General features: G+C 57.3%; 1 protein-coding gene across 1 annotated transcript in view; it reads left to right on the forward strand.

Annotated features, from left to right (window-relative positions):
- The first annotated feature begins 3,614 nt into the window (after nt 1-3,614).
- The window catches only part of RPH3A (rabphilin 3A), a 65,335-nt gene continuing 56,812 nt past the window's right edge, over nt 3,615-12,137 (forward strand). Inside the window, exons 1-2 of the mRNA XM_084868406.1 lie at nt 3,615-4,046; nt 4,189-4,308. The gene's annotated coding sequence lies outside the window, so the exon portion shown is untranslated. The remainder of the gene's footprint in view (nt 4,047-4,188; nt 4,309-12,137) is intronic.

A 12,137-nucleotide genomic window follows, 5' to 3' on the forward strand; every position in this document is an offset into this window, starting at 1 on the left:
TGAGTCTGACCAGCGTGGCTCAGTGGTAGAGCCTTGACCTATGAACCAGGCGGCCATGGTTTGATTCCTGGTCAGGGCACGTGCCTGAGTGGCAGACTTGGTGCCCAGTGTGGGGCGTGCAGGAGGCAGCCGATCAATGATTCTCTCTCATCCTTTATGTTTCTCTATCTCTCTCCCTTCCTCTCTGAAATCAATAAAGACATAAAAAAAAGAAAGAAAACAATGATAATATTAACGCATAGGATTGCTATGAGGATAATACTAAGATGGTGCCCTGAGCCACCTGGAACACGTGGGTAGCCTTGGTTGGTAGAGTTATCATCACCACCATCGCTCCCCATCCTCCCAGGGGGTGATGGAAGCCTTCCTGGCTGCCTCCGGCCTCAGCAGAGCAAGGACAGGGCAGGGCAGGGCAGGGCAGGGCTGAATCCAGGGCCCTGAGGAACCCTTAGCCATGCCCCGGCTTCGGGAGGATCAGAGCGACACCGCTCAGTCCTGAGGAGTCCGGAGTGGAGGCGGCTCCTGCTGCAGCACTGCCAGAGGTTACAGCAGCCGCTGGTTCTTCGGACGAGGGGCTCCCGGGACAGAAGAGGGGTTTGGAGATGGTGACCAGGGAGGGTGGGGGCACCATTCCCCGAGAAGACAGGGCTGGTTCCTAGATGACTCGATACCAGGGAAGATGCAGGGTTCTGGTTTCAACCATATTAAATTTTTTGCTGCAAAGCCCTGTTGCAGTGAGGACTTGGGCAGGTGCCCAGAATGCAAAAAACAGTTAAAAGTGCTGCTGCTCTAGTGGAAACTAGGGTGGGTGGGTGGGGGCAGCAACTTGAGCCTCTTTTTCACTCCCGTGGGGACCTTGAGGGGGCCCCGTTTGAGAAAAACTAACAGGGTGGCAAAAAACAACAATAGGTTTTGGAGTCAGACCCGAGATTGGAGTCCCTGCCGCTGCCACTGCCGCCGGTGGTGTGAGCTGTGGGGCTTCACGTCAGCTGTCTGAGCCTCAGTCTTCTCGTGTGAAAATGGGACCTCAGTCGCACCTGCCTCAGGAGGTGGTGAAGGCAGGCGGCAGAAACTCTAACGTGCTTAGACCAGTGCCCAGTACACGGTAGATGTCCTGGCATTTAGCAGGTGGTAGCTGTATTGACAGACCCTCTGAGAACACGTGTCTAATGTCCAGGGAAGCTGTGGGATGGAGTAGATAGATATTCCCTCGGACCCAGAGCCGAAAGGCTTGAGACCTACTTGGTTCTGAATCCACCAGCAGCAGCCTGTGTGACTTTAGTCCCTCTCTGGGCTTCTTTTTGTTTTTTAATTTATTTTTTATTTTAAAAGAGTTTCTTTTCTTTCTTTAATATATTTCTTTATTGGTTTCAGAGAGGAAGGGGGAGGGAGAAAGAGATAGAAACATCAATGATGAGAGAGAATCATTGATTGGCTGCCTCCTGCACTCCCCCTACTGGGGATCGAGCCCACAACCAGGGCATGTGCCCTTGGCCAGAATTGAACCTGCAGGCCGATGCTCTATCCACTGAGCCAAACAGGCAAAAGCCCTCTCTGGATTTCTTGAATCACTTTTCAGGTGTTTGTTGAGGGACTTCCTATGTACCTGGCACTGTTCTTGGCACTAAGACACAGGTCCTGGCTTCAGAAAGTCTGGGTTCCAGATTCAGCTCTCCTACTTCCTGACTCTTTGGCTGTCCCTGTCCTGCTCTGGCCCTCAGTGTCTCCATGTGTAAAGTGAGGGGGTTGAATGTGTGTCCTAGGGCCTTCCCAGAAAAGATGCAGTGAGGTCCTGCCAAAACATTGTAGAATGCACTTGAACTTGACTCTGACCTTCTGAAACATGGGCTTTGAAATCACACAATCTTGGCTTTGAACCCTGTGCCTGCCCACTTACTATGTGACCTTACACAAGACTTAACTTCTTGTGTCTCAGTTTCCTCATCTGTACAATGGGGATAAGAATAGCACCCTCACAGGGTCATGGTGAGGACTCAAGGTGATGAGATAGGTAAAGATCCTACCGAGCACAGTGGTCGGCAAACTCATTAGTCAACAGAGCCAAATATCAACAGGACAACGACTGAAATTTCTTTTGAGAGCCACATTTTTTAAACTTAAACTTCTTCTAATGCCGCTTCTTCAAAATAGACTCACCCAGGCTGTGGTCTTTTGTGGAAGAGCCACACTCCAGGGGCCAAAGAGCCACATGGGGCTCTGGAGCCGCAGTTTGCCAACCAGGGTCCTAGCAGAATGGCTGGTGCATAGGTGATTCTCAATAAATGACAGCTGCCTTCACCACTGACCACCACCACCACCAAAATCACTACCATCATCACCATAAAGACCACCACCATCACCACCACCACCAGCAAAAGCACTATGATCACGATGATGCTTTACACATCTGTAAAGTGTAGCTCTAAATGGTCTAGAGATTCTGACATCTTAAGTTCAAATTCTGACATCTAAGTGGCAAATGTGGCAACTCGCCCCGGGGCCCCTGAGTGGCGTGCGTTAGAGGAAGGTCTGTGTGGACCTTCACGTGCCAGAGAACCTCAGTCTGTTCGAGATTTCCTGTCCTTTGTCCGTAGTCAGCAGGGATAGGACCCTGGAGCTCTGCAGCGCTGGAATCCACGGGAATCAATTTCTCTTTGTGCATTTGTCCTTTCAATGGTTGTATTTTCTTGTCCATTTGGTGGTGTCACTTCAGAAGGTCAGTCTGCACCTCCCGGGGCTGGGTCTTTGGCGAAGGCTCCATCTTCCGATGTAGACCCCCTGCCATCTCCCTACATCCTCCTCCTCAGACCACGGGGAGCCCAGGGAGAGGAGGGACCAGCACCTACCCTCCTGGCTGGCTGTCAGTTCCTCTCTCCCTCTGTCAACACATCTGAGTAGTGGGACAGGCTGTGGATCGTGGGATCCTAGCAGCTCACATCTCGTGGGCTCTTCTTGTTGCTTTTGAGCCTCTTGCTTCTTGTCTCTGGGGAAATCGAGCAGTCGGAATATCATTTTATGGATGGGACTTGGAGACATTAAATGACGTTTACTAGGTTGTATGGAGGCGAGACCTGGGCCCCAGAAACTACGGGGTCCAGGGCTCCTTCCACGAAGCCCCCCTGTCCCTTGAACATCCCCCTTTCCTGAGAGTTTATCTTTCCTTATTCCAAATTCCCGAGGCTCCCGAGGTCCAGGTCAGAAACCTGCCACCATGTGGGGGAGGACCGGTGAGCTGGACTGATTGCTTTTGAGAAAAACCACTTGAAGGCTCCCACACCGGGCTGTCAAACTCTTCACCGAGCCGAGCCCGGCGGTGCAGGAAGGACTGGGGGCCTGTGTGGGAGAGGGGCTGCCTGTGTGACAGCTCCTCGGCTCCGGGAGTGAGGGACACTATTCGACCGGGTGTGCAGTAGGTGGGCTGTCACACTGACTTCACTGTGCGATGGCGAGAAGTCCTGTCTCCCCCCATCCCTCCCCTCCCCCCACCGGACTCCCCCTTCTCTGCTCTAACCATCCAATACTTAACTTCGCTGCCTTAGGGCTCGCTTCCCGCCCATCCCCTCCCTCCTCCTCCTCCACGTCTTAGCGCTGTCCGCGGTGCTGATCGCCAATCTCCTGACTGCCGTTCCGGCCAGCTGGGATCTCGGATGCGCCCAACCTCTCCTCCCCGCCTCCCACTTCTCTTTCTCCAGGCACCTCACACATAAATCACGGGTGGGAGGCAGGCTCGGTTCCCCTGCGCCACCGGGAAGCTTCTGCACCCCCCCCCCCGGTCTCCCCTGCTCAACAGAGGGCTCTGCAGCAGTGGAGGAGGCAGCGCCGCCAATTTCGGGCACCGACCGGGGAAGCAACCGATTCGTCGGCTGCCAGCAGCCCCGAGTTGCCTACGCGGAGGACAGAGAGAGAGAGAGAGAGAGAGAGAGAGAGAGAGAGAGAGAGAGACTGACTTACAGAGCAAAACCCTTCATCCATGGGGAGGACAGTCTGAGGGAGCCACAGCCTGCCTTGCCCACTAACTGGCTGACTTCTCTCCTCGCCTGGCAGTGGTATGTCTCGGTCCTGCGTGATTTAGGGATAGTTGGTGCGTGTGTGTGTGCGTGTGTGTGTGTGTGTGTGTGTGCGCGTGTGTTGGCACTTTGATTTTATTTTGGGAAGACTAGGAGAGTCAAACGAACATTTTTCTTCCAGGCTCCTCCGCTGAGCTTTCAGACCAAGTCGCCGGGAGTTAACATCTTCCCACCGGCAGGGAAGGGAGGAGTTGGCAAGAATTTGGCTCGCTGGTCCCCCCTGCAGTCCTCTGGTGTTGTGGTAAGTGGCATTCTTCTCCGTTGTGCGGAGGGACGGGGCGGGGGGGGGGGATTGGGATCCCGGGTGCCATGCAGTGGGTGCATATGAGCTGGTGGGCTGGAGGGGGGGGCGGAAGGGGAGGGGCGTTGAGGAATGACCACAGTCCTTTGCCCACATTCTGCAGTGTTCGGCCGCCCAAGCGGCACCCAGAAGCCAAATTGGGTTTCAGCCCAGTGCCCGGGGGGGGGGGGGTGGCGCGGGGGTAAATGTGCTCAGGTTTAGGCATTGCGTTCAACACTGTGGCTTCTGCCCAGTGTGCCCTCTCCCTTGCAGCAGGGGCTGTGGAAAGTGGCCGGCAGTCCTCCTAGTGAATTAACCCTTCGGGGGGCCGGCCAGCCTGGCATGGAGGGTCTTTGTGTGTGTTCTGACCTAGTGGGTGGGCATCTTGGCCCTGGATGGGAGCGGGTCGCCTGAGGCTGGAAGGTAACCCTTGCCTAGGGTCGCCTTGGCACACCAGATAGGCTTGCGTAGGACAGGCTCAGATTGTGCCAGCTTCTAGGGATAGCCGAGTCATTAGCTCCGTGGTGTGATGTGTGCAATGCTTGGCTGCCCTGAGCTTCCTGGGATGGGAGATGTGGGAGCCACGGAAGGACCCCGTTTTGGTTGGGGTGAGTGGTCGGACAGACCAGAGTGGAGCGGCCTGCTGCCTGCTGAGCAGACGGTGTTTTATTTTCACAGGTGGTGTCACCTGTAAGTGAGGGGATGGGGGGGAGGGGTGCGTCCTGGCACCAGCCTGGTAGGCTGCATCCTTGAGCCCGTCTCAGAGCAGGGGAAGCAGGGGAGGACGGGGCTGGTTCTGAGGCTGGGGAAGGGCTCTGAGCCCCAGTTCAGATCTGTTCCAAGGCAGAGCCCACGCTGCTCTCATGGCTTGATCTGAGGTCCCGATGGGCTAAGCCTGCACCCACCTGGCGAGCGGTGGTCCTTGGCAAGCGAATCCAAAAAAAACCCCTCACATTTCCTGTTAAAAACGCCTTGGCTGCTCATCTGCGACTTATCAGAAGGGGATTTCTCCTTGCTTCCCGCTTTGATTACGTCTACCTTTCTGGGAACGCACGCCCTTATTTTTAGCATCTCTGCTGTTCTCTCACGGGTTGCTTCAGTCCTCCGCATCCCCAAGGATTTCCTCCTGAAGTTCTTGTTCTTGGAGGTGGGAGGGATGAAGCCTCACCCCCCGAGACTGGCAAGCCTGGGTTCAAGAGGAGCCCACTCAGTCATTTTTCCCCCCCTCCACCCCCAGGGCCATGCGGAGATGCTAAATCCCAGGGCATGTGCCCGCTCAGGCAGGACATGTGGGGCGGGGGGGGGGGGGTTCTCGGTAGTTTGTGCCCAAGATTTGGTCCTCAAATCCTCGGCTTCCTTTGGTGGGTGACCTTGAGGACAAAGTTGCCTTAGTTTCCTCCCTGGGAGGCCTCAGCTGTCAATGAGGAACGTGAGGCTCAGATTATGAGCCACCCATCTGGCCATGGGTGATGTTGAACTTGGGCACTGACCAGCCAGACTGGGCTATGACTGGGCCCCGGAGTGGGGGATCCGAGGGGTCCCCCGCAGTGCCGAGTGTTAACCTTTGAGGGCTCAGCGTGGTCTGGGGGAGGGACAAGGGAGCCACAGGGGCCTCGGTGTGCCATCACCGCCCGGCACGGGAGAATGCTAATATGTTAACGACCGGGCCAGCCCTGCGGTCCATGCCGGCCCCGCCGAGGTGGCCAGGACTGGGTTGTCCACATGTGGGTGCTTTCCAAGCATCTCCTTGCTGTCTCCCAGCTGCGCTTCCTTGGGGGATGGCGAGGATCCAAGAGGCAGCCCTGCCTCCTCCCCCAGCACATTGGAAATGGCGCATTGTGGTGCGTCGGGAAGACGGAGACGGGCGTTCTGGAAGGAGCCTTGCCCCTGGAGTGGGAGACCCGGATCCTGGCCCTCCCCTTTCCGGGCCTCAGGGTCTCCCCCTGTGCAATATGGTAGCTGGTCTTGGGGACCCCCAGGCCCCTCCAGCTCTGAGGTTCGTAGCTGTGTGCTAAGTACGTGTGTGTGTGTACGTGCTTCTAGGAACGGTTAGCTCCGTCTCTGGGAATTTGTCACGTGTGTTGAGGAGTCCGTGTTTGGGGTAAATTGGGGTGGGATATGGGGTCTCTTGGAAGCTCGTTGGTCGAGTCCTGGTGTCCCGGGCTCAGATGGAGAGGGCTCTGCTGTACGTATGGTGCAGGCAGATGCAGAGACACTCAGATCTGCAGCACAGGAGGGCTCTATAGACTAATCCCTGGGGCGACAGCAAGGACCCCATTGAGACCCCCCCCCCCCCCCGCCGACTCCCGTACTGAACAGATGCACAGTCACTCAAACGCACAACAGCAGGGGCCTTGTGGGCGCTCCCTGATGCCCATCGGAGCATCTCAAGTTCAGAACCTCTGATCTAGCCCAGCCCTTTTAGAGGGTGCCCAGAGAGGGAAAGCCACCTGCCCAAGGCCACACAGTGAGTCACGGCACAGCAGCATAGGAATCTGCCACCACGAAGTCAGGCGTCATCCCTCACGGCCGGCTCCACGGCCACCTCTCTGCCACCAGCCTGGGATGTGGGGGGAGGAGGGAGCCTCAAGCACCCCCTTTCTCACCCGCGGGAGGGAGGCAGCGGCCGGGGTGTCCGCCGTGTCACAGGGGGGCCTGGAGCCTCAGCCTCCGCAGCCTGCTCGGCTGCTCCCCTTCCTTCCTGCTCCCACACAACCTGGCCGGTCAGGGCGGCTACTGGGGGGGTGGGGGCGTTCTTTGTAGCATGTGGCATTTCCTCTTTATCTACCCCCTCCCCATCTCTCTCTCTATATATATACACACGGGTCACAGAGAGTTTGTAACTTTCTAATAAAAACCACCATGACATATGGACCTGTCTCCTGCTCTGGATCCCCTTCGAGCAGGGAGCTGGTCCTAAATGCAGACAAATCGGCAGCCGACGCGAAGACGAGACGCCAGCGGGGCGGTTTATTTCCGTGAAGCACGGTGGCTGCAACCTGGGATAAAAATATCCCCGGGACCCAGGCGTGGGCCGGAGCCGAGGAGCATGAATTATTCAGCGGCCCCAGGATGGAGGTCCTGCATGTGCCGGGAGGAGAAGGCGGCCCCCTAACCCCCTCTGCCTCCGCTCCCGTCCCCGCCTGCCACCTGCGCGTCCAAGGGTGCAGCGTGGGGCTGTGGGAGCAGCCAGCCCTGAGTTTGAATCCTGACTCCAGTGCTTCCTGGCAGTGGGGCTTCAGGCAAGACCCTCAACCTCTCCGAGACTCAGGGTGCTCAGGCATATTCAGGGGGCCTGGTGTGGTGGCTAAGAGCGTGGGCTCTGGAAATAGAGCTCTTCTTGGGTGTAGATCCCGGTTCTGGCACTTTCTAGATGCCTCAGTTCACCTCTCTGGGTCTCAACTTTCCTACCTGTAAAGTGGGAATAATAAAGGGATCATGAGAATTTTAAGAGTTAATGCTTGCAAAGGACCTGGCAAGGAATAAGTGTCCAACGCATCTTAATAATGGGGACGGTACCCCTGGCCCAAACAGGATCAGGGTGAGGGAGGGAGAGGTGACTCCTTCCCGCCAGACATGCAGCTTTGTGGCCCACGAGAGCGAGGACGTGGCTGGGAGACAGGAGACGTCCCACCCCACTTGTTCCCTGTGTTTGGTCCCAGGTCCTCAGTTTCTTCATCCATGAAATGGGCATAACCGCCCCCCTTTCCTTAAAGCTCGGGAGGCCCCGAGGGTCAGGGCTGCTGAGACTGAGGTGAGCGGGAGCTGCAGGAAGAGAGCCAGGAGGAGAGACGCATTGGACGCGCCCGCGTCTCTGGTTCCTCCAAGCCCGGGAGGCTTTTGCTGAGTCATCCCGAACCACCGGCTCGGAGCTCGAGTTTTCCTGGAGACCCAAGCCTTCCCGCTCTCCCTCCATGGCGCTCCTGCATGGGCTCCTGCGGGTGCTGTGATGTCTCCGTTTTTGGTGTCAGAGTTAGCACAGAGGTCGGCAGTGATGTGCATGCATGAAAGAAGGAATGAATGCATAAATGAGTGGACAAATAAAAGAAACCTCAATTGGTTGACTAGTGGACAGGCCAATTTGGGGAGGTAGCGTGGCCTGTGGTCCAGCCAGGGACATGCATACAGCAGGCGCTTAGTGTTTGCTGATTAGGGGAAGTCCTTGGTGAGTTTGGGGAGGACTTGGCTTTCACCTCCGATCTGCTACAGGCAGCCCGCAGGCCTCTCTCTCTTCCTGCCCGGACATGCGTCAGCACTTCCTCATGCTTCGCACATGTATTGAGTACTTACAGTGTGCATGTCACCATGGTGGGCACTGGGCATAAAACGGTGACAGAGACGCAGTGGGACTTAGATGAAGTAAGCGGCTGCTTCTAACAGGTGATCTTTTGGGGGGCGGTCCTTAGTCACCCTAAAACACTCTGCTCACTGATGTCCAAAGGCTTCACTCTTTGTCCTAAGGCTTGTTCTTGGAGAAGGAGCCGGAGCTTTGAGGTGGGGGATGCAGCCAGCCGTCCTTATCAGTCTTTCACCCTAACGAGAGAGAGCTGTAACCACTTCCCCGAAAGCCAGGAGAGGGTTTTGGGGTGGGGAGGGGCGTTCGCACACACGAATCTCACAGGTAAAAGAGAGGGCGGAGGGCAGAGAGGGGCGAACGCCGCTGAAGATTCATTCTGTCGGGGATGCAGAGCTCCAGAAGCGCCTGAGACCCCAAGGCCAGGTCTGGTGCCACCAGGCGCCCTGAGCTCAGGGCCCCGGGACCTGTGCTCTCACAGGCCTCCCCTGCCATAGATGTGGAGTGTTTTGTGAGATGCAAAAACGCTTTTACAGGTGTTAGCTCTCAGTCCTAGGCTAGGGAGCTTCACACTTAAAAAAATATATATATATATTATTGATTTTTTTTTTTTTTTTTTTTACAGAGAGGAAGGGAGAGAGATAGAGAGCTAGAAACATCGATGAGAGTGAAACATCGACCAGCTGCCTCCTGCACACACCCTACCGGGGATGTGCCCCCAACCAACGTACATGCCCTTGACCGGAATCGAACCTGGGACCCTTCAGTCCGCAGACGGACGCTCTATCCACTGAGCCAAACTGGAGCCTCACACTGGTTGCCAAGGTTGTCCCCGGGCCCTGCATCCCCCAAGGGCGGGGGCAGAACAAGAATCAGGCCTGTTGCCACCCAGACACCCTTTCCTCTCTGCAGCGGGATCCCTCAGGGCTGGCCCGTTTCCTGCAAACCCCACAGAAGTCTGGCAGGGCGTGGGCGCTTCTCCTTAGACTGGACCCAGGGACTCAGGTTATCAGCTCAGTGATGGGGAGACTAGCCTGGCCGCTGGGGCTCCCCATTTGGGCTGGGGCAATGGGGGAGGCGGGGAGACCACAGGGCCGTGCCGAGGCTCCGGGCTGCGGTGTGCGGTGTCACCGCCGTTTCCTCGAAGTGGTTGTCCTGCTGTCGTCAGTCATAATGACAGAGTGCACGCCTGAGTCTCACCGTCATGGAGCCCAGGCAGGCTCTGCCTGAGCCATGCAGCCCGCGAGGGAGCGAACAGGCCTCAGGAAGCTGGGCCTGGCGCCCTCCCCTTCCCGGTGAATCAACAAGGGGAGACGCATCTGACAGCGTCAGCGTCATGGTGTTTGGCTTGTGAAGGCTTCATTTGGAGAGGGGGCGTGGGCGGGTGGGGGGGAGGGATTGCCTCGTGTCCCAATATAATCTGAGTGAGTTCATTCAGCTGCCTCCTCCTCTCCTTTTCCTTTCTCTCCTCTTCATAACGCACCTACACAGTGACACGCGGCGGCTTGTGAATGGAGCCGCTCTCAGCGGAGAACTGATTATGTAAGCGGGCTCCGGTGCCAGCAGGGATGGGGGGGAGGCGTTCTGGGCTGCGCGGAGGAGGGGGGTGCCTCCCGGTCCGTGGGGAGCCCCTCCCTGGGAGATGCCGGCACAGAAGCATCCGTCTGGTCCATTTCGTCCCACAGTCTGGCCCCTGACCCGGTTCCCCTCCACCTGCCGGCTCCCCCGCCACACCCCCCATTCCTGTACGGCCGGATTAATCTGTCAGCCTTAAGCAGGATATTGGAACTTGGCGAAGGCGCTAGAAGTGGCTGGGGCGTCTGGCCAAGTCTTTCTCCCCAAGCCCCGCAGATTGGGGGCTCGTTGGGTAGGATGGAAGGTGGAAGGAAGTGTCGGACGTTTGCAGTCTTTCCTCTGATCATCAGAGACCTACCTGTTTTTCTCTGGAGCCAGCGGCCTGGCCGGAGGGAGGCAGCCGGCCCGGGCGTGAGCCCAAGGACAGGCGCAGGCGGACATCACTCGGGGAGGGGCTGGCCCTCAGAGGGCAGCCCAATGACACACTCCTGTGCCTTTCTGAGAGGGACACGCCGCTGTCTCCTTAGGCCCGTGTTGTCCTGGGTTTGTCTGTGTGGAGACCTTGGTCCCCCTGCACAGTCAGCTCCTCGGGCCGCCTCTGCCCAGGTTTCCGCCGGCGACAGGGACGTGGCCTCGGGGACCAGGCTGGTGGCTGCAGACGGGCGCCCCTTGGCCCTGAACGTGCCCCGAGGGCCAAATGCTGCAGGGCCTGTAGGTGGAAGGCCCCAGGAGGCCAGAGAGGCCTCAGAGGCACTCAGCACCCCGGGATTGAGCAGATTCCAGCTCCCTCTGGTTGTCATGGCAGCAGGTCTAAGACGGGGCTGTCATTTATGGTTGACACGGACTGTAAGGGTGGCCTCAGGTCTCTCCTGCAGGGTGGTCTCTGATGCCCAGGGCGGGGGTGGGGGCAGGGAAAAGGGCTCCCCACCTGCTCTCTGTATCGCCCCAGGCTCTTGCTAGAAAGACCACGGAGCTCAGGGCTCCCTCTTTGGGGTCAAGGCCCAACCATGCCACAGGGCAGTTGTGTCCCAGAGCCGTGGTTTCGTACAGGAAGTGAAGGGACCAGGGGGCTTGTCCACCAAGTCACAGAGCGGTCATGGGGGTGAGACCCTGCACTTGGACTTGAAATGAGTGAGCTCCTTGAATGCTCACAACCCCTGGGGCAAGAGGCCTTGTTTTCTTTCTTCTTCTTCTTCTTCTTTTTTTTTTTAATATATATTTTATTGATTATTTAGGGAGAGGGATAGAGAGCAAGAAACATCAATGAGAGAGAAACATCGACCAGCTGCCTCCTGCACACCCCCTACCAGGGATGTGCCCACAACCAAGGTACATGCCCTTGACTGGAATTGAACCCGGGACCTTCCAGTCCGCAGACCGATGCTCTATCCACTGAGCCAAACCTGTTTTGGCAAGAGGCCTTATTCTGATGCCCAGGTGGTAGGCCAGGGCTCTGAGGCTGCAGGCAGCAGGGAGATCGTGGCTCTCCAGATTCTCATCGTCAGGGAAGGGTAGGGTCAGGGGCCTGAGCTCAGCTCTTGTGGACACCCAAGCCAAATGCTGGGTTTTCACAGCAGAGAAATGAACCTCCCCGGGCCCCGTTCCTTGGCGCTGCAAAACGGGGTGACCATCCGTCAGCGCTTCACTTCCTGTCAGGGTTGCTGTGAGGACCGAGCAGCTGAGGAATGCTGCTTAACTAACAACACAGAGCTTTGCAGAAATAGGGTCTGGTCTTCCACTCCTCCTGGTCCCATCCAGAGCCTGAATGTCCTTCTCATGAAGGACTGGCACGCGCCGACCACTAGGAGGCAGTGTGCTCAGTGGTCAGAAGCACAATCCCTGCCTCCAGACCTTGGGATTCCGGCCATGCTCCTTGCCAGCCTGTGACCTTGAGCCTGTTATGTGGCCTCTCTGCCCTCAG

This window comes from Pipistrellus hanaki (assembly GCF_964339955.1).
Source record: "Pipistrellus hanaki genome assembly, chromosome: 19".
In the NCBI taxonomy this organism is placed as follows: Eukaryota; Metazoa; Chordata; class Mammalia; order Chiroptera; family Vespertilionidae; genus Pipistrellus; species Pipistrellus hanaki.